Genomic DNA, 19,042 nt, shown 5'->3' on the forward strand with positions numbered 1-19,042 from the left:
ACTTGGAAGTAGGGAAACTTATCTTGGCTGTTACATCTTTGCCGATGAGCTAGCACGAAAGATTTTTGTCAAAAACTACATTGTACATCACTGAGCATATTTGTTAGCGAAACAGAAAGAAGAAACGTCGTATTTCAGCAATGGACGAATATGAAAATGTGAAATTAATATCTCAAAAGTTAAGTCCAAGGTAATGTCATCAGAGATAACTTGCATGTGGAAGAGAGTTGTAAGCGCAACGAAGAAATTCAATGCACTTCCACAGAAGAAGTCGCTTGCTAGAACTCATCCAGTGCAGACGTAGGACAGCAGTTCTGATCTGAATTATTGAGATTGCGAATCGTGACGAGATTGTTTTCGAGTTTGAAGTGTTTGTTGCGTGACGGGATTCATGGCTTAAGAAACTGATTTTATGAACTGAGACAGGAACAAATAGACTCATTTAACCGTGCACTACGGGTTAGTTGAAATCTAATAACGGAATTAGTGAACATTGGACTTGACCTTAAATTAGTTGGACCTTAAGGAGAAGTGAACATTCTATGAAAGAATACACGCAATTAGTCTTGAGTAGGACCCAAGTACACGACATCATGAGGATAAAACATATACGGTAAAGTGTTGAGTTGTGGTAATTGCCAAGAAACTATAACTCAATCGAACTGACTTAACTGAACTATTCCGTGGGCATGTGGTGCAGGAGTTTTAAGTATATAGTGACAAAATAACAATAAACTGTTCGTTACCAGTTAAATACCCGGTGTGGACTACATCACGAAATAGTTTGATAAATGACTAACTCAACGACTACTCATGAAAGACTATTTCATTGCCGTGCAAATATTAACGTCATTAGTCGTATTACGACGCAATCTTAGAAAGACTGATTCAAAGATTTAAGAAATTCATCGTACATTCTCGCACATAGTTCATCTTGCGTAAAAGGAAATTTACTTTGAAAGTAACGCTTTTCAAACCACGATTCGCAATGTTTTTCCCGTGACCTGTTAGAAATTGGTTCGTTGCAGCAGTTGCCAGAGAGCGCGAGATAACAGGCGTCACTGCGCCTGGGCAGCTACGATGACGCAGGAAGCCCGCATTTTCGTACGTGTGAAGTTTTAAAAGATCTTCAGTTATGTCCTGAAAGGAACAAGAGATCAGAGGACACTTGAAGAGCATCGGAATTTCGTGAGCCATACTGAAATACATAATTCGGCTTATTTAGTGCACATTCGTTTGTCCAGATTCAGATGTAAATTTTATTGAGTACCAGTACTGTATTATCTCATATTCGCTTCCTTTCTTTTATGGCATAATTCCATACGAGCTAGAAGATGGAAAACGTGCACTTGAAATGCAGCGAACAGTTGAAACTAGACAACAGTGTGAAATTAAACACATCGTTTCAAATATACTGACGGCTCTGTGGATAAGAGTAATGAAAGCCAAATTTCTTCAGCAAACCGACAAAAATAACTTCATTGCTCTGCAAGGCGATTAATCCTTCACCGTCAGAAAAGTGGAAATAAAATAAAATCTGAAACTAATAACGTATTTTAGCCTTCCGTAATTAGGTGAATGTTTCTTAATTGATAGCTCCCGGCAACAGGATTCCGTTTTGTTTTCATTTGATGTGAGAGTAATAAATGAAGTGGAAACAGCAAAATCGCTGAACGTAAACACAGGTCATGTGGAGACTACCCACCTCTCCACCACAACTCAGACTGCTCTGTGCATCAGCCCCGGATCTGCGATATTTCCGAACCGGGGCAATAATAATTAGTGGCGCCCAGCCCCACATCCGTAGCTAGAAGCGGCAGAAGGTACTGCTCATACGCGACTCACCTGCGCGTGTGCGTGAGCCCGCCAGCGACTGCTCAAACGAATCTATTTACAAGAGCTGCCACGTCACGCTCATCGGAGGAAATTTGTTGTTAGGAAGCATTACGTATTCTTCCTAAAGCCTTTGACACACTTTGCTGTTGGCAGACGCTTGTATGAGCACTATGTTTTGTTGTTGTATATGGCGCATTTGCTTTGCGACTTATGTTTCATTTTTCGTTTTTTTTTCTCGTTCATATCTTCTTGTTGCAGTATTATTCTACAGAAGCGGGATACAGTAATATTCTTTGTTAGAATATTGGTTCTTACCAGTCCAAATCATAAAAATTTAAGTGATACCTAAAACAATGAAAAATACCCGGGTTTTTCCCGGTATTCTCCCGGACGGGCCGGGTTTTTCCCGGATCTCCCGGTTGTCCCGGGTTGTATACACCCTGACTCAACCATACTGTGCGTGGCGGAGGGTACCTCGCACCACAACTTGCATCTTCTCACCCTGTTCCACTCCCAAACAGAACGATGGAAAAAAAAATATATGTGTGGTGTCACTGCCAGACACCACACTTGCTAGGTGGTAGCCTTTAAATCGCCCGCAGTCTGCTAGTATAGGTCGGACCCGCGTGTCGCCACTGTCAGTGATTGCAGACCGAGCGCCGCCACACGGCAGTTCTAGAGAGACTCCCTAGCACTCGCCCCAGTTGTACAGCCGACTCTGCTAGCGATGGTTCACTGACAAATTACGCTCTCATTTGCCAAGACGATAGTTAGCATAGCCTTCAGCTATGTCATTTGCCACGACCTAGCAAGGCGCCATTACCAGTTAATATTGAGACTGTAAAACATGTACCGTCAAGAGCGATGTTCACCAATTATGGATTAAAGTTAAGTATTTCACCATCTGCGTCCGTTTTTCTAAGTTCTAATTTCCTTGTCATTTTCCAGACCTCACGCCAGCCTGCGTGAGCTTAAACGCGTGCATTTCGGCTTCTTCCAAACCCCGTGAATTGGCTCCTGCCAATTCACAACAATATGTTGGCCGCAGTAGAATCGTACTGCAGTCAGCCTCAAATGATGGTTCTCTAAATTTTCTCAGTAGCGATTCACGAAAAGAACGCCTCCTTTCCCATGCACCACTGGTAGATTACTGTTAACTTCACGTTGATGAATTAATAGAGAAATTGTGTCGCTCTTAAATACTACTGGATACATGTTGGCTTCTCTCCATGTGAGAAATGTGGCTGTTGTCAGAGAATATATATTCTCCTGGGAGTCAAGTATCTTTCTTCAAAGATTATTCAAATTTGTGTGAAATCTTATGGGCCTTAACTGCTAAGGTCATCCATCAGCCCCTAAGCTTACACACTACTTAATCTAAATCATCCTAAGGACAAACACACACACCCATGCCTGAGGGAGGACTCGAAGCTCCACCGGGACCTGGCGCACAGTGTATGATTGCAGCGCCTGAGACCACTTGGCTAATCCCACACTGCTTTCTTTCTTCCAGTGCGCCACTGGTAGTTTACTGTTCACATTGAGGAATTAACATAGAAATTGCGTCGGTATTAAATACTAATGGATACAGGCAGACGTGTCCCAGAGTGGGTAATGAGGATGTCGGCAAAGTACATATCTTCTCCTGGGAGTCAAGTTTCTTTCTTCCGAAGCACCAGTGGTAGTTTAATGTAACTCTCACACCATCACATTGACGAATTAACGAAGAAATGGCGTTGTTATTAATTAATAATGCGTACATCCTGATTTCTCCTCAAGTGTGTAATGCAACTGCAGTCGAAGTATGTATCTTCTCTTAGTAGTCGTGTATCTTTCTTCCGATGCACCAGTTGTAGTTTACTGTAACACTCACGGTGACGAATTAAAAGCGAAATTCTGTAGTTATTAAAGACTGATTGACACATGCTGACAAATCCCCAAATGAGTAATGCGTCTACGGTCAAAGAATGTATCTGTTTCCTTGTGTTAATTATCTTTCTACCGATAGGTCAGTGGTAGTTGATCCATGCTTACTTCTCCCCAAGTGAGAAATGAGGGTGTGTTCAAATTATGTATAATCTTCGTAGAGTGTGGTATCATTCTTCCGATGTACCAGTGGTAGTTTAACCCTCACAGTCTCACATTAACGAATTACGAACTAAATTGCGCGCTATTAAATATTAGTGGATACATGCTAATTTCTCCCCAAGTGAGTAACACGGCTGTAGTCAAAGTATGTATCTCGTCCTGGGAGACAAGTATGCATTTATCGATGCACCAGTGTTGGTTGCTATAAGCTGTAACACCCCAACAACCACCTTAAAGTCAATTAATAAAGAACTTGGAAGTAGGGAAACTTATCTTGGCTGTTACATCTTTGCCGATGAGCTAGCACGAAAGATTTTTGTCAAAAACTACATTGTACATCACTGAGCATATTTGTTAGCGAAACAGAAAGAAGAAACGTCGTATTTCAGCAATGGACGAATATGAAAATGTGAAATTAATATCTCAAAAGTTAAGTCCAAGGTAATGTCATCAGAGATAACTTGCATGTGGAAGAGAGTTGTAAGCGCAACGAAGAAATTCAATGCACTTCCACAGAAGAAGTCGCTTGCTAGAACTCATCCAGTGCAGACGTAGGACAGCAGTTCTGATCTGAATTATTGAGATTGCGAATCGTGACGAGATTGTTTTCGAGTTTGAAGTGTTTGTTGCGTGACGGGATTCATGGCTTAAGAAACTGATTTTATGAACTGAGACAGGAACAAATAGACTCATTTAACCGTGCACTACGGGTTAGTTGAAATCTAATAACGGAATTAGTGAACATTGGACTTGACCTTAAATTAGTTGGACCTTAAGGAGAAGTGAACATTCTATGAAAGAATACACGCAATTAGTCTTGAGTAGGACCCAAGTACACGACATCATGAGGATAAAACATATACGGTAAAGTGTTGAGTTGTGGTAATTGCCAAGAAACTATAACTCAATCGAACTGACTTAACTGAACTATTCCGTGGGCATGTGGTGCAGGAGTTTTAAGTATATAGTGACAAAATAACAATAAACTGTTCGTTACCAGTTAAATACCCGGTGTGGACTACATCACGAAATAGTTTGATAAATGACTAACTCAACGACTACTCATGAAAGACTATTTCATTGCCGTGCAAATATTAACGTCATTAGTCGTATTACGACGCAATCTTAGAAAGACTGATTCAAAGATTTAAGAAATTCATCGTACATTCTCGCACATAGTTCATCTTGCGTAAAAGGAAATTTACTTTGAAAGTAACGCTTTTCAAACCACGATTCGCAATGTTTTTCCCGTGACCTGTTAGAAATTGGTTCGTTGCAGCAGTTGCCAGAGAGCGCGAGATAACAGGCGTCACTGCGCCTGGGCAGCTACGATGACGCAGGAAGCCCGCATTTTCGTACGTGTGAAGTTTTAAAAGATCTTCAGTTATGTCCTGAAAGGAACAAGAGATCAGAGGACACTTGAAGAGCATCGGAATTTCGTGAGCCATACTGAAATACATAATTCGGCTTATTTAGTGCACATTCGTTTGTCCAGATTCAGATGTAAATTTTATTGAGTACCAGTACTGTATTATCTCATATTCGCTTCCTTTCTTTTATGGCACAATTCCATACGAGCTAGAAGATGGAAAACGTGCACTTGAAATGCAGCGAACAGTTGAAACTAGACAACAGTGTGAAATTAAACACATCGTTTCAAATATACTGACGGCTCTGTGGATAAGAGTAATGAAAGCCAAATTTCTTCAGCAAACCGACAAAAATAACTTCATTGCTCTGCAAGGCGATTAATCCTTCACCGTCAGAAAAGTGGAAATAAAATAAAATCTGAAACTAATAACGTATTTTAGCCTTCCGTAATTAGGTGAATGTTTCTTAATTGATAGCTCCCGGCAACAGGATTCCGTTTTGTTTTCATTTGATGTGAGAGTAATAAATGAAGTGGAAACAGCAAAATCGCTGAACGTAAACACAGGTCATGTGGAGACTACCCACCTCTCCACCACAACTCAGACTGCTCTGTGCATCAGCCCCAGATCTGCGATATTTCCGAACCGGGGCAATAATAATTAGTGGCGCCCAGCCCCACATCCGTAGCTAGAAGCGGCAGAAGGTACTGCTCATACGCGACTCACCTGCGCGTGTGCGTGAGCCCGCCAGCGACTGCTCAAACGAATCTATTTACAAGAGCTGCCACGTCACGCTCATCGGAGGAAATTTGTTGTTAGGAAGCATTACGTATTCTTCCTAAAGCCTTTGACACACTTTGCTGTTGGCAGACGCTTGTATGAGCACTATGTTTTGTTGTTGTATATGGCGCATTTGCTTTGCGACTTATGTTTCATTTTTCGTTTTTTTTTCTCGTTCATATCTTCTTGTTGCAGTATTATTCTACAGAAGCGGGATACAGTAATATTCTTTGTTAGAATATTGGTTCTTACCAGTCCAAATCATAAAAATTTAAGTGATACCTAAAACAATGAAAAATACCCGGGTTTTTCCCGGTATTCTCCCGGACGGGCCGGGTTTTTCCCGGATCTCCCGGTTGTCCCGGGTTGTATACACCCTGACTCAACCATACTGTGCGTGGCGGAGGGTACCTCACACCACAACTTGCATCTTCTCACCCTGTTCCACTCCCAAACAGAACGATGGAAAAAAAATATATGTGTGGTGTCACTGCCAGACACCACACTTGCTAGGTGGTAGCCTTTAAATCGCCCGCAGTCTGCTAGTATAGGTCGGACCCGCGTGTCGCCACTGTCAGTGATTGCAGACCGAGCGCCGCCACACGGCAGTTCTAGAGAGACTCCCTAGCACTCGCCCCAGTTGTACAGCCGACTCTGCTAGCGATGGTTCACTGACAAATTACGCTCTCATTTGCCAAGACGATAGTTAGCATAGCCTTCAGCTATGTCATTTGCCACGACCTAGCAAGGCGCCATTACCAGTTAATATTGAGACTGTAAAACATGTACCGTCAAGAGCGATGTTCACCAATTATGGATTAAAGTTAAGTATTTCACCATCTGCGTCCGTTTTTCTAAGTTCTAATTTCCTTGTCATTTTCCAGACCTCACGCCAGCCTGCGTGAGCTTAAACGCGTGCATTTCGGCTTCTTCCAAACCCCGTGAATTGGCTCCTGCCAATTCACAACAATATGTTGGCCGCAGTAGAATCGTACTGCAGTGAGCCTCAAATGATGGTTCTCTAAATTTTCTCAGTAGCGATTCACGAAAAGAACGCCTCCTTTCCCATGCACCACTGGTAGATTACTGTTAACTTCACGTTGATGAATTAATAGAGAAATTGTGTCGCTCTTAAATACTACTGGATACATGTTGGCTTCTCTCCATGTGAGAAATGTGGCTGTTGTCAGAGAATATATATTCTCCTGGGAGTCAAGTATCTTTCTTCAAAGATTATTCAAATTTGTGTGAAATCTTATGGGCCTTAACTGCTAAGGTCATCCATCAGCCCCTAAGCTTACACACTACTTAATCTAAATCATCCTAAGGACAAACACACACACCCATGCCTGAGGGAGGACTCGAAGCTCCACCGGGACCTGGCGCACAGTGTATGATTGCAGCGCCTGAGACCACTTGGCTAATCCCACACTGCTTTCTTTCTTCCAGTGCGCCACTGGTAGTTTACTGTTCACATTGAGGAATTAACATAGAAATTGCGTCGGTATTAAATACTAATGGATACAGGCAGACGTGTCCCAGAGTGGGTAATGAGGATGTCGGCAAAGTACATATCTTCTCCTGGGAGTCAAGTTTCTTTCTTCCGAAGCACCAGTGGTAGTTTAATGTAACTCTCACACCATCACATTGACGAATTAACGAAGAAATGGCGTTGTTATTAATTAATAATGCGTACATCCTGATTTCTCCTCAAGTGTGTAATGCAACTGCAGTCGAAGTATGTATCTTCTCTTAGTAGTCGTGTATCTTTCTTCCGATGCACCAGTTGTAGTTTACTGTAACACTCACGGTGACGAATTAAAAGCGAAATTCTGTAGTTATTAAAGACTGATTGACACATGCTGACAAATCCCCAAATGAGTAATGCGTCTACGGTCAAAGAATGTATCTGTTTCCTTGTGTTAATTATCTTTCTACCGATAGGTCAGTGGTAGTTGATCCATGCTTACTTCTCCCCAAGTGAGAAATGAGGGTGTGTTCAAATTATGTATCATCTTCGTAGAGTGTGGTATCATTCTTCCGATGTACCAGTGGTAGTTTAACCCTCACAGTCTCACATTAACGAATTACGAACTAAATTGCGCGCTATTAAATATTAGTGGATACATGCTAATTTCTCCCCAAGTGAGTAACACGGCTGTAGTCAAAGTATGTATCTCGTCCTGGGAGACAAGTATGCATTTATCGATGCACCAGTGTTGGTTGCTATAAGCTGTAACACCCCAACAACCACCTTAAAGTCAATTAATAAAGAACTTGGAAGTAGGGAAACTTATCTTGGCTGTTACATCTTTGCCGATGAGCTAGCACGAAAGATTTTTGTCAAAAACTACATTGTACATCACTGAGCATATTTGTTAGCGAAACAGAAAGAAGAAACGTCGTATTTCAGCAATGGACGAATATGAAAATGTGAAATTAATATCTCAAAAGTTAAGTCCAAGGTAATGTCATCAGAGATAACTTGCATGTGGAAGAGAGTTGTAAGCGCAACGAAGAAATTCAATGCACTTCCACAGAAGAAGTCGCTTGCTAGAACTCATCCAGTGCAGACGTAGGACAGCAGTTCTGATCTGAATTATTGAGATTGCGAATCGTGACGAGATTGTTTTCGAGTTTGAAGTGTTTGTTGCGTGACGGGATTCATGGCTTAAGAAACTGATTTTATGAACTGAGACAGGAACAAATAGACTCATTTAACCGTGCACTACGGGTTAGTTGAAATCTAATAACGGAATTAGTGAACATTGGACTTGACCTTAAATTAGTTGGACCTTAAGGAGAAGTGAACATTCTATGAAAGAATACACGCAATTAGTCTTGAGTAGGACCCAAGTACACGACATCATGAGGATAAAACATATACGGTAAAGTGTTGAGTTGTGGTAATTGCCAAGAAACTATAACTCAATCGAACTGACTTAACTGAACTATTCCGTGGGCATGTGGTGCAGGAGTTTTAAGTATATAGTGACAAAATAACAATAAACTGTTCGTTACCAGTTAAATACCCGGTGTGGACTACATCACGAAATAGTTTGATAAATGACTAACTCAACGACTACTCATGAAAGACTATTTCATTGCCGTGCAAATATTAACGTCATTAGTCGTATTACGACGCAATCTTAGAAAGACTGATTCAAAGATTTAAGAAATTCATCGTACATTCTCGCACATAGTTCATCTTGCGTAAAAGGAAATTTACTTTGAAAGTAACGCTTTTCAAACCACGATTCGCAATGTTTTTCCCGTGACCTGTTAGAAATTGGTTCGTTGCAGCAGTTGCCAGAGAGCGCGAGATAACAGGCGTCACTGCGCCTGGGCAGCTACGATGACGCAGGAAGCCCGCATTTTCGTACGTGTGAAGTTTTAAAAGATCTTCAGTTATGTCCTGAAAGGAACAAGAGATCAGAGGACACTTGAAGAGCATCGGAATTTCGTGAGCCATACTGAAATACATAATTCGGCTTATTTAGTGCACATTCGTTTGTCCAGATTCAGATGTAAATTTTATTGAGTACCAGTACTGTATTATCTCATATTCGCTTCCTTTCTTTTATGGCATAATTCCATACGAGCTAGAAGATGGAAAACGTGCACTTGAAATGCAGCGAACAGTTGAAACTAGACAACAGTGTGAAATTAAACACATCGTTTCAAATATACTGACGGCTCTGTGGATAAGAGTAATGAAAGCCAAATTTCTTCAGCAAACCGACAAAAATAACTTCATATCTCTGCAAGGCGATTAATCCTTCACTGTCAGAAAAGTGGAAATAAAATAAAATCTGAAACTAATAACATATTTTAGCCTTCCGTAATTAGGTGAATGTTTCTTAATTGATAGCTCCCGGCAACAGGATTCCGTTTTGTTTTCATTTGATGTGAGAGTAATAAATGAAGTGGAAACAGCAAAATCGCTGAACGTAAACACAGGTCATGTGGAGACTACCCACCTCTCCACCACAACTCAGACTGCTCTGTGCATCAGCCCCGGATCTGCGATATTTCCGAACCGGGGCAATAATAATTAGTGGCGCCCAGCCCCACATCCATAGCCAGAAGCGGCAGAAGGTACTGCTCATACGCGACTCACCTGCGCGTGTGCGTGAGCCCGCCAGCGACTGCTCAAACGAATCTATTTACAAGAGCTGCCACGTCACGCTCATCGGAGGAAATTTGTTGTTAGGAAGCATTACGTATTCTTCCTAAAGCCTTTGACACACTTTGCTGTTGGCAGACGCTTGTATGAGCACTATGTTTTGTTGTTGTATATGGCGCATTTGCTTTGCGACTTATGTTTCATTTTTCGTTTTTTTTTCTCGTTCATATCTTCTTGTTGCAGTATTATTCTACAGAAGCGGGATACAGTAATATTCTTTGTTAGAATATTGGTTCTTACCAGTCCAAATCATAAAAATTTAAGTGATACCTAAAACAATGAAAAATACCCGGGTTTTTCCCGGTATTCTCCCGGACGGGCCGGGTTTTTCCCGGATCTCCCGGTTGTCCCGGGTTGTATACACCCTGACTCAACCATACTGTGCGTGGCGGAGGGTACCTCGCACCACAACTTGCATCTTCTCACCCTGTTCCACTCCCAAACAGAACGATGGAAAAAAAAATATATGTGTGGTGTCACCGCCAGACACCACACTTGCTAGGTGGTAGCCTTTAAATCGCCCGCAGTCTGTTAGTATAGGTCGGACCCGCGTGTCGCCACTGTCAGTGATTGCAGACCGAGCGCCGCCACACGGCAGTTCTAGAGAGACTCCCTAGCACTCGCCCCAGTTGTACAGCCGACTCTGCTAGCGATGGTTCACTGACAAATTACGCTCTCATTTGCCAAGACGATAGTTAGCATAGCCTTCAGCTATGTCATTTGCCACGACCTAGCAAGGCGCCATTACCAGTTAATATTGAGACTGTAAAACATGTACCGTCAAGAGCGATGTTCACCAATTATGGATTAAAGTTAAGTATTTCACCATCTGCGTCCGTTTTTCTAAGTTCTAATTTCCTTGTCATTTTCCAGACCTCACGCCAGCCTGCGTGAGCTTAAACGCGTGCATTTCGGCTTCTTCCAAACCCCGTGAATTGGCTCCTGCCAATTCACAACAATATGTTGGCCGCAGTAGAATCGTACTGCAGTCAGCCTCAAATGATGGTTCTCTAAATTTTCTCAGTAGCGATTCACGAAAAGAACGCCTCCTTTCCCATGCACCACTGGTAGATTACTGTTAACTTCACGTTGATGAATTAATAGAGAAATTGTGTCGCTATTAAATACTACTGGATACATGTTGGCTTCTCTCCATGTGAGAAATGTGGCTGTTGTCAGAGAATATATATTCTCCTGGGAGTCAAGTATCTTTCTTCAAAGATTATTCAAATTTGTGTGAAATCTTATGGGCCTTAACTGCTAAGGTCATCCATCAGCCCCTAAGCTTACACACTACTTAATCTAAATCATCCTAAGGACAAACACACACACCCATGCCTGAGGGAGGACTCGAAGCTCCACCGGGACCTGGCGCACAGTGTATGATTGCAGCGCCTGAGACCACTTGGCTAATCCCACACTGCTTTCTTTCTTCCAGTGCGCCACTGGTAGTTTACTGTTCACATTGAGGAATTAACATAGAAATTGCGTCGGTATTAAATACTAATGGATACAGGCAGACGTGTCCCAGAGTGGGTAATGAGGATGTCGGCAAAGTACATATCTTCTCCTGGGAGTCAAGTTTCTTTCTTCCGAAGCACCAGTGGTAGTTTAATGTAACTCTCACACCATCACATTGACGAATTAACGAAGAAATGGCGTTGTTATTAATTAATAATGCGTACATCCTGATTTCTCCTCAAGTGTGTAATGCAACTGCAGTCGAAGTATGTATCTTCTCTTAGTAGTCGTGTATCTTTCTTCCGATGCACCAGTTGTAGTTTACTGTAACACTCACGGTGACGAATTAAAAGCGAAATTCTGTAGTTATTAAAGACTGATTGACACATGCTGACAAATCCCCAAATGAGTAATGCGTCTACGGTCAAAGAATGTATCTGTTTCCTTGTGTTAATTATCTTTCTACCGATAGGTCAGTGGTAGTTGATCCATGCTTACTTCTCCCCAAGTGAGAAATGAGGGTGTGTTCAAATTATGTATCATCTTCGTAGAGTGTGGTATCATTCTTCCGATGTACCAGTGGTAGTTTAACCCTCACAGTCTCACATTAACGAATTACGAACTAAATTGCGCGCTATTAAATATTAGTGGATACATGCTAATTTCTCCCCAAGTGAGTAACACGGCTGTAGTCAAAGTATGTATCTCGTCCTGGGAGACAAGTATGCATTTATCGATGCACCAGTGTTGGTTGCTATAAGCTGTAACACCCCAACAACCACCTTAAAGTCAATTAATAAAGAACTTGGAAGTAGGGAAACTTATCTTGGCTGTTACATCTTTGCCGATGAGCTAGCACGAAAGATTTTTGTCAAAAACTACATTGTACATCACTGAGCATATTTGTTAGCGAAACAGAAAGAAGAAACGTCGTATTTCAGCAATGGACGAATATGAAAATGTGAAATTAATATCTCAAAAGTTAAGTCCAAGGTAATGTCATCAGAGATAACTTGCATGTGGAAGAGAGTTGTAAGCGCAACGAAGAAATTCAATGCACTTCCACAGAAGAAGTCGCTTGCTAGAACTCATCCAGTGCAGACGTAGGACAGCAGTTCTGATCTGAATTATTGAGATTGCGAATCGTGACGAGATTGTTTTCGAGTTTAGGGGTGTTTGTTGCGTGACCGGATTCATGGCTTAAGAAACTGATTTTATGAACTGAGACAGGAACAGATAGACTCATTTAACCGTGCACTACGGGTTAGTTGAAATCTAATAACGGAATTAGTGAACATTGGACTTGACTTTAAATTAGTTGGACCTTAAGGAGAAGTGAACAATGTATGAAAGAATACACGCAGTTAGTCTTGAGTAGGACCCAAGTAAATGACATGATGAAGATAAAACCATTACAGTAAAGTTTTGAGTTGTGGTAATGGCCAAGAAACTATAACTCAATCGAACTGACTTAACTGAACTATTCCGTGTGCATGTGGTGCGGGAGTTTTAAGTATATAGTGGCAAAATAACAATAAACTGTTCGTTACCAGTTAAATACCCGGTGTGGACTACACCATGAAATAGTTTGATAAATGACTAAATCAACGACTACTCGTGAAAGACTATTTCATTGAAGTGCAAATATTAACCTCATTAGTGGACAAGTGAACTTTAAGATGTTTTCGTATTTCGACGCAATCTTAGAAAGACTGAATCAGTGAGTATCTCTGGATCTCGCTGCATACCATCACAACAAACACCACGGCCGGCCAACAATTCCATAGTAACGAGACAACAGCGTAAGAAAAAACTGTTAACTAAAATATTCCCTCGCAATTAGTGGTGTGTGCTATGCGAACGAGAGAAGAATTAATAACTACCTCAAATCCGGGCAATTAACAATACAATATTAATAATAAAAAGCATCAGTTCGAGTTTGCAGAAGTGGAAAAGCTGCGGACTTGTAATTGAGATACAACTACTACGCGAGGAACATCTTTTGTTGTGGTTTTTAGGTTTTTTCTCCCGTTAGTGTACGGGGACTGACGTTGTATCGCATCGTGTCTCTACTCTGCCGCTAGAGCTGTGGCAGTAGCAGCGCTACGGCGTCGTCTACATTGGCACGCAGTTGGAGTCCGGGGGCACCCGACAAACCCTAACACCCTCACATTGGCGAAATAACACTGAAATTGCGTCGCTATTAAATAGTAATGGATACATGCTGATTTCTCCACAAGTGAGTGGTGGGACTGCGTTCAAAGCATGTATCTTCTCCTGGCAGTCAACTATCTTTCTTCCGATGCACCAGTGGTCGTTTACTGTAACCATCACGCACCCAGATTGACGAATTCGCAGCTCCATAAAATAAATCAGAAAAAAATCTCGCACACGCTGGCACTTACCATATATACAACCGACGACTCACTGAGCCATTGTGACACAAGATACGGGCTGTACCACGGGGTTACGGACAAACTGCTGCCAGCACACCACTCTCATCATGGTATTGGTCGCTCAGCCTCAAAATGCTTTGTAAAAGATAATAAAAGTTGTCACTTACTGAAGAATAGCATTTCTTTAGCCGAAAAATTTTCTGTCTTAGTTTACTTGAGGATTATATAGCACGAGTGAGTCAAATAGAAAGGGAATCTCAAGTGAATTTAGTGAGTCAATCCAGTGCCGTACATGGAAGTGATTGCACTGTCACAGTGTTGCCAGATGTTTGTGACGATGTTGCCAAATCTCAGCTATGCGAGGAACAGCACCGTAGATGTATGCAAGGAGAATCCCGTGTTCATATCATAGGAGGATACGGTGAGGAGGTGTGGGGTTTGGTTAGTATGTAGCGTTTTCTCTTACCAGTTGTGTCAAACATTCTGGTGTATAATCTTCCATCACGATTACAGTTTCCCACAAAATATATACGAATAAAACACTTACCTTTGTGACAAAAGATTATTTCAGTAAAGCAAAAAGTCATTGGAAATCAACTTTGCCCAGTTCTCACGAAAAGTAAGATGACAAACACTTTACACCTCGAAATCGATGGCCTCTATGGGCAGTCTTGTGATCACACAAGTAGAATTTCATGACTTGCACGAGAATGTAGAAAAATGTTGGTGCAAATGGAAGCTATCAGAAACACAGTTAACTAATTATTCCGTGCCACCTAATAATTAATTCATTTGAAAATTCAGAAGAGGTGAAACTAAAAATTATGCCCATTAAGACAGAAACTAAAGTGCAGATGCGGGCACTATGCAGATCTGCGATTTTTCATCTTCAGATCTATACAAATAATATACACTAACCAGCGTATTCATTGCTTTCGTAATGTTTCGCTCTTGTTTATTCTTATAATGGTTCAAATGGCTCTGAGCACTATGGGACTGAACTGCTGAGGTCATCAGTCCCCTACAACTTAGAACTACTTAAACCTAACTAACCTAAGGACATCACATACATCCATGCCCGAGGCAGGATTCGAACCTGCGACCGTAGCGGTCGCGCGGTTCCAGAGTATAGCGCCTAGAAACGCTCGGCCACTTGTGCCTGCCAGTCTTCTAATGACGAACTGGATCCACACCCATGAGTCTGATAGTTTCTGTGTATCCTTCCATCTACGATCTTTGTGAGTTATTGCTTAGTGTTCAAAAAGCAAAATATTACGCCTGTTACCACGAGACGTTAGAACGAGGACGCAAGAAGGCTAACTTATTATCAAAATACACTGAGACGCCAATTTGTCGGTCATGGTGTTAAGTCGACAGAAACAGTGGGGTACTGTTGCCTGCATCACCGGCATCCCTATGTCGTCTTCTCTTACTGAGATTTTCGTATTACCCTTAATACAAGACGCCGAGATAAATGTGTATATTCTCCGTGACGAAACGTCCCACAATCCATTCATTCTGATCCATTCGTTACGTGCATCAGGAGCAATGAATGATAGGAAAGCTGTTATGAGGTGACGAATAACAATAACAATGCTAGTAACATCAAATCAGTAATTAAGGATGTTTACTGCATTACAGACAATTGCTAACCGTTAACAAAATAACCGATAAAGGCTAAGTGTATAATTGGCGCAATGCATAGGTGTTCTTACCACTTTGTTACTCAATTCTGTTCTGTTTGTTTGCAGAGAGAAAAGAAAGAACCCTGTAGCCATACATAGTTTACATCACGAGACGAACATGGCGTCACCGAGCTGATAATTGAAATACATTTCTGTATTCTCTCTCTGTCTTGTGATTTTTATTATTTGGGATAAGCATCGAGAAACGCTCGTAATAAGCAAGTAGGCATATAATCCATTTACGGTTATTTTCATTGGGATACACAATGCAAAAATTTACCTTTTAAGTGTATTATTGCGTAATTTAAATTATTAACAGTCTCATCGTGAGATTGCTCGCATTCAGAAGCAAGCAAAAGACAAATATTTCTTGCACCATGCGCAACACACATACGAAATCTCGCTGCACTGACGAGCTGTCCGATATATTGCTCGGAAAACATGTCTGATGCATATTGCTAAATACTGCTCTATCAGATATCAGTTTGGATAAAAGTATACTGCTCTATCTGATATCAGTTTGGATAAAAGTATATCTTGAAATACACAGTAAGTCACATAGAGGTATTCGACTGAAACATAGCCATTACCAAGATTGTAACTGAGGTCGACAGTATTGTCGTCTACCACCTTCACAACTCGAACGGTGACAGTGCTCGGCCACTTACTTACGTTTACTGGTATCAAAGCTACAACATGAAAACACAAAAATGTTAATAATCCAAAGATAATTAACTTTGGAACCCATAGTAAAGTAAAGCAGTCTCCAGTCGGAAGATTGGTTTGAACACCACAGTGCTTTAATAGCACGGTTTTGTTGGAGGTGGTATGCCGTTGCTATCTTCCGACCTTTTGTGTTCACTTACCTAGCCAATTAATAGAGGAGCCTTCAGTTTAACTTGGCTTTCGGATCACAGTGCAACTCGGCATTTTTCACATCAATTAACACTGCCCAAGGAGAAATAAGTGTAAAATGGCAGATGAAAATCGTTGGATTAACCAGGAATCGAACCCAAGTCCTTTATATACGTGGTTTTGCTATTTACCACTTTGCCCTATGTACCCATCACTGTGGCTTCTGCTTGGCATTAAAATTAAGGACCTAACTTTTGTGCTTGCGTTGGCACTTGCTTGTCTCTGCACCAAAGTAAGTAAGTGTCGTGTGAATAGAGCCTCGCGTCGGGTAGACCGTTCGCGGGTGCAAGTCTTTCGATTTGACGCCACTTCGGTGACTTGCGCGTCGATGGGAATGAAATGATGATGATTAGGACAACGCAACACCTAGTTCCTGAGCGGAGAAAATCTCCGACCCAGCTGGGAATCGAACCCGAGGCCTTAGGATTGTCATTCTGTCCGCTGATCACTCAGCTACTGGGGGCGGACTGCGCGTAAGTGAAGAGAACTGAATTTAATGTAGTCCCTTCAATTTGTCATAAACAGGAAAGGAGAAAAATTAAACAACATAAATGGTCTCTCTTTGATGCCTCAATCTGCATTACCATTCCGCGTCTTATGAAAGAAAACGTACTCTTTCTTAAATAAACATCTTCGTCTTGTTATGCAAATATTTGCGATGTATTCTATATTAAAATTTTACTAACATAAAAGTTTTCCTTTTGTTCACAGCATCTTAATCTGTGAAGAGAAGTTAAGCTGAAATTAAACAATATGTGCTTTAAACAAAGTCTTTCTTCCCATTAACACAGTAGATTCAGTACCGCGTCCAGTTCTCGTCCTCTTCTACAACTGCATTTAATCGCCAGGGAACAGAGACAACAAGCTTTTCTGATGAATCTGTCACTCTGTGACATTTCTCCCCACGCAGCGTTAACTGCTTCCGACAATGCTGGCTTGGATTTTGGTGCAGGTCATTTGCTCCTAATAATTTTTTCCATCTCTGCCCACACTTTCTCTTTGGGATTGTGGTCGGCAGCTTTTGGAGGCCAGTCTAAGAGCTCAACGTCTCCTTTCATCTGAGACCAGTGTCTTACACGATTGGCTGTATGAAGTGGGGAACGGTCATGTTGAAAGACGATTCTACCTCCAGGAAATCGCTGACGAACAGAAGAAAGCATGATTTCTTCCAGTATTGTGCAGTAATAAGCACTACAAAGCGGACGCCCCACCATTTGCTGATATCCAGCCCCAGACGTCAGGCCACACATTTGGCTCTGCTGGACATATTTGCGGTAGTATCTCGTTCCACTTGGTCGATACACATGGACAGAGCAGTTGAAAATACCTTCTAGTTTGTAAATATAACTCCGTCCCAGTACGAAAGCGGCTTCCTTCTATAGGCCAGTGCGAAATATAACCTGGCAGTTCTATGTTGCTCGTTCAGCATTTCCTTAAAAGCCGATTTCCGTCTATACCTTCCTTACTCGTTGAGCCGATAGCGTATGGTCAACCCGCTCACTGTTAGCTGCGGGATGTTTTTAATTTCTCTGCCACTCCTGAAAGGGTCGGCAACACTGCAGCGCAGTATACTCTTGTCTTCATCGTCTGAGGTAGTCCGTGGGCGACCAGAGCGATGACGACGGTTTACGTGGCCTTCATCTTCCATCCTCTTCACCCAGAGATGAATAGTGGACTTGCTGTATCCGAGAACACGGGAAATGGCACTGATACAGTACCTGTCTTCATAAAGCGCAACGATACGAGCTTTCTCAAACTCACTGAGCTGTGACATGTCGCCTTGACAGAAGTGAGAACCGACTCAAGGCAACAGGAAACGAAGTTCCACACATGACGTGGAGCACTCGCACGATCACCGACGTCAAATTCATTCCCGATTTCAAGCTTTCAATACTGTGACACAAAGATTATATTCACGATTTCACTGGAACGTTTAGAGCAATATCACTAAATCAATGCTGTTGCAGACGATCCAGTTATAACAGATAGGTGAGTTCAGTTTATGCGTATATCTGCCAAAATCACTAGTCTGAAATACGTAGCTGTTGATTTTACCACATATGTCTTAAAAACAGGAGATCGAACCATGATAGAACTATTTTTAAGGAGTTGTTTTAGATGACAATTTATATCTGTTTAACAAAATTCAGGTTAAACAGAAATATGTTTTAGTAGTAACGATTACTTCGAAGAACCCAACATGTTTTAGTACAGAAAACTGTGGCGTTCAGCGTATTCGAGGTATTGCATACATTGCTGTATGTCACTTAGATCAGGGGGAAACAGTCTCCACAAACTTCCGATTTGCAAATAAGTTTCACAAGG

This window comes from Schistocerca cancellata, chromosome 7 (assembly GCF_023864275.1).
Source record: "Schistocerca cancellata isolate TAMUIC-IGC-003103 chromosome 7, iqSchCanc2.1, whole genome shotgun sequence".
Classification (NCBI taxonomy): domain Eukaryota; kingdom Metazoa; phylum Arthropoda; class Insecta; order Orthoptera; family Acrididae; genus Schistocerca; species Schistocerca cancellata.